Raw genomic sequence first — 4,604 nt, forward strand, 5'->3', positions numbered from 1 at the left:
TAGTAGTAGTAGTAGTAGTAGTAGTAGTAGTAGTAGTAGTAGTAGTAGTAGTCGTCGTCGTCGTCGTTGCTGCTGCAGTTGTTCAGTTGCAGATGTGAATTCAGTGAATATTTTCAGAGAGTATTATTATTATAATCTACTTGTTTAATATATTTTGCTAACACAACAGACAAGCACACACATGCTCATCCTTATGTGGTATTCAGTGGCGGGCAAAAAAAAAGTTTGTAAATGATTTTGATGGTGTCTATTGTTGTTGAGGTTCTGTTGTGAACATTTAAATTGAACCAAAGTTTACAGGTCTGTCTTGTATATGAGTGACTCAGTGAGACTAACCTGTATAAACAAAGGTTGAATGGATGAAAGATGCCGCTACAACACAGTGTTTTAATACGTCCGTCAATTCTACAGGAGCATCTGTTCATCTGGCTTCATGGAACTTTTAAGAGTGTGTAAAGTAAGAAGGTACTAAGCAGTTTATTAATTTAAGAAGATATGGCAGGTGAGGTGTGCCTCTCTGGAGTCAGACTGAAGTGATTGTTTTAACAAGCTGCAGTCACTAAAGAAGAGGGTGGCTAATACCTGAATGAAGAAAAACTCCTTTTTTTACCCTGAAGCTTTAAATTTCTCCCAAGACTGAAACATCAAGTTCTTCACTATAGAAGCGATGATCCTTTTAGACAGGAGTTGCATTCTTCTTGCAGTCCTGCAATACCCACAATTACTGGTAACTTTCATCTCACGGTGCACAACTAAATATTATTAATGGCTTTAAGTGACTCTGGTTTATTTATTTTTATTTTTTTGTAGCTTTGGTCTAATCTTTATTGGTTAGCAACTTCTGCATAAGATAAGATAAGATAACTTTAATGATTGATCCTGCAGGAAATTGTTGTGCCAACGTTTCAGTACAAAGGAACATACACAAGGATTCACACAAGCTATAAAAAAATAATAAAGGTCTTGAATTTCTGCCTTTCTTAAAAAATGTGCTTTTGAAATCCTTCTGCTTTTATGGTCATGAACTCCTCTGTTTTCAGAAATGTATTGCTTACTTTTAATGACACCCTTTCTCGAACATGCTATGCGATAATTCTCTTTAATAAGCCAAGAAAACTAAACAGGACAAAAAGATGGTGAAAGAAAATGTGACGGATTAACTTTCAGGAACGTGTTTCAACAGACGAAGAGCGAGCAGGCCGAGCAGGCTCATGTGTCAAGCTGAATGTGGTCATGACGCAGCTGATTGTTATTGGACTGCTTTATAATGTCATTCTACTTTTATCATTCTTTGTTGACATTCCCACGCCTTATAGAAACCATGCGATAGCTCCCAGTCCAGTTTTGTCATAGCACTAAGTTCACTGTGTACTGAGTCATAGTTTGAAACAAAGAGACCTGACCTTTCCAGAATTGTACAGTATGTCTTAATCGACTTCTCTTTATTGCAAAACAATAAAAACTTTTTTCCCTGCTCTCTGTTTACTGGTCGGTCTACATTCCTACCCTCATCGATGGTCACAAACTCTGGGTAGTAAATGGTAAATGGACTCTACTTACTGTATATAGCTCCTTTCTATCTGATCAAGATACTCAAAGCGCTTTACACTACAATCTGTGCCTCATTTACCCATTCATACAGCACTCTACTAGATCTCTACAAAGCTAATTGAACAAAGCATTCTAAAGAGACTAATCAAAGCTTTATCACATGCATACACAAATGGGACACACATCGGAGACAACAAGGGGTTCAGTGTCTTGCCCAGGGACACTTCGGCATGTGACTGATGGTGGATTTGAACCATGTAGTGAACTAAGCCTCAGGTCAAATCTGGCCCTGGGGGCCTTCCTGGGACAAGAACTGTCATTTCATTGATTTGAGTCCAGAAACACAAAATTAAGTTCATCCAGAGACTTTCTAAGTGTGTCCTGCACTGATCAATTGAAAGAACACTCTCTTTTTATTATCATTACTATTTTACAAATGTCTTGATAATCAGTGTGTTTAGTTCAAACCATTTTAAATGTTGAAGTGAACTACTCATTTTAAATCAACTGTGAAACAGTATAAATGATTTTCAATCCTCATTCAAAGTAGAAATCTAGTTAATGTCTCTTACAGAGTAATTATTCATTTTCTTGATCTTCTGTCTGAAATGAGAAAGTGTAAGTCGGTCAAAAGTCAAATTTAGGTCAACTACATGTTTACTGGAAAGAATTGTCATATTTAACTTTTTCAGATAGATAGTAGGAGAACTGACTCCACGAAGTCTCGGTTTCTTCAAAACATTCTTCTGTCTGTTCTTAAACAATCTAATCTTCACCTTGACTTTTAATAACCTCTTACATCACTAAGACCACACCTTGTTGGCTCTTTCAGCCAATCAAGACTTCCCAAATGAACCGGAAACAGAACTCTTTAAATGTCGACACTTCCTAGTTCCAACGAGTGCGGTCGGAGAGCAGTTCAGTTCGGAGGGCAGAACCGAACAGAAAAGTTGCTGGAGAGAACAGGAGGTTCCAGACATGATCCGAAGTTCTTCCAAGTCTTGTGGGAATTATGGAATCTTCCACATCTGAGTGGAGCCTCTGACGGACTTACTCCTCATGTGAGTCCACCCGTGAGGTGAACGTGTGTCAAACGAAGTTCCGTCACTACTTCGGACGATTCACAGCTGTTCCTACGGAGACGCTGGAAAGGTGGCGTTAAATGGAACTCTGTACCAGTGGAGACATCTTCTACAGGTAAAGAGTCGATTTCCACCACCTAAGTGTACCGAGGTGAAGCTGGGTTCGGATGTAGAGTGCCGTTCGTAGTCGACACATATTCCCTCATCCATCTTTCCCTCTATTTAAACAACTTCATTTCCCATCTTTAAAACTCTTCTATCTTGCCAGTAAATCATCCAGATATTTTCAGAAATGTCTGTTGTAAAGCTGCAAGGATACCATGGCCGTATGGTTTCCTAGTTGTAAAGCTAATTAATTAAGCTGTTGTTGAAATCAATGTTGCAAAATTAATGTAAATGTTTGATGTTAAACTTTGATTCTGTTAATAAATGACCGCATTCATTTGATGGGTCAAAGAGAATTAACGTCTCACGTTACATTTAATCATTCAATGCACGATATTATTCAGTCCAGAAAAATGAAAGAACCTGTTTAATTTATGGATAATATCTCACAGATATGTTCATTTACAACCACCAACTCTTGCATTGGAGGACGACTGCTCTAACCACTCAGCCACAGCCACCCCAGACCGAAAGAATGAGATCGCCGATACAAGGAATTGAAATGTTTCCTCTGCAGGGTAGCTGGACTCTCCTTTAGAGATAGAGTGAGAAGTTCAGTTATCAGGAGAGACTCGTAGTAGAACCGCTGCTCCTCCACATTGAAAGGAGCCAGTTGAGGTGGTTTGGGCATCTGGTAAGGATGCTTCCTGGGTGTCTCCCTTGGGAGGTGCTTCGAGCAAGTTCAACTGGGAGGAGACCCTAGGGAAGATCCAGGACACGCTGGAGAGACTATGTCTCTCGGTTGGTCTGGGAACACCTTGGAATCCTCCCAGAAGAGCTGGAAGGGGTGCTGTGTAAAGAGATGTCTGTTCCTCCCTGCTCAAGCTGCTGCCCCCACGACCCAACTTTGGAACAAGTGGAAGATAATGGATGGATGGAAGGGTGGTTGGAAGTATTATATTATTAATATTATTATTAATTTCCAAAAAGATGAAACCTGTGGCTCTAGAGCTACAGGTTTCAGACCACTGATGTTGATGAACAGTTAGTTATCGCTTGCCACCAAACGTGAAGCAGCTAAAACTAATGATAGAGTCATATGAACCTCTGAATGAATTTCAATTTCAGAACTCTCAAACAGAATCATTGGGTGTGCATCTAAAATGTATTGCCTTGTAGAGTCAACCGAATCAAGACACCCGCCACAGCTCAACGAATCAACCAACATAAAAATCACCATAAATGAGTCAGTTTTGTAGATATTGAGCGTAAATTGTGTGCAGTAGTAGCTGAGAGTGATCCTCAACACATACTCTGAGCACTACATGCTTTGGAACATCCTTACTTCGGTCTTAGGCATTATGTGTTAAAATAAACAGTCTGTCTGAAAACAACAAATCACATTAACCAGTGGACAGAATTTAGTGAAACCCATTCAAGTCAATTTATTTATATAGCGCCAAATCACAACAAAGTTGTTTCACTTTACAGGAACATTCACATACATAGAAAAGCCAATTAGTAAAGTTCTCTATCTAAGGGATCCAGCAGACAAGTTGAATCTTGGCTTCGTTGCAGTCTCCCATCCTGAGCAAGCACAGTGGCAACAGTGGAAAGGAAAAACTCCCTTTTAAAGGAAGAAACCTCCAGCAGAACCAGGCTCAGGACAAGCGGCCATCTGCTTTGACCGGCTGGATTGAGAGGAACAGGAAGGAGAGACAGATGAACACAGAATGGTAGGTCCAGGTATAGGTCTAGGTATAGGTCCAGGTATAGGTCCAGGTATAGGTCCAGGTATAGGTCCAGATATAGGTCCAGGTATAGGTCCAGGTATAGGTCCAGATATAGGTCCAGGTATAGGTCCAG

Source organism: Nematolebias whitei, chromosome 1 (assembly GCF_014905685.2).
Source record: "Nematolebias whitei isolate Nwh7 chromosome 1, NemWhi1, whole genome shotgun sequence".
Lineage (NCBI taxonomy): Eukaryota > Metazoa > Chordata > Actinopteri > Cyprinodontiformes > Rivulidae > Nematolebias > Nematolebias whitei.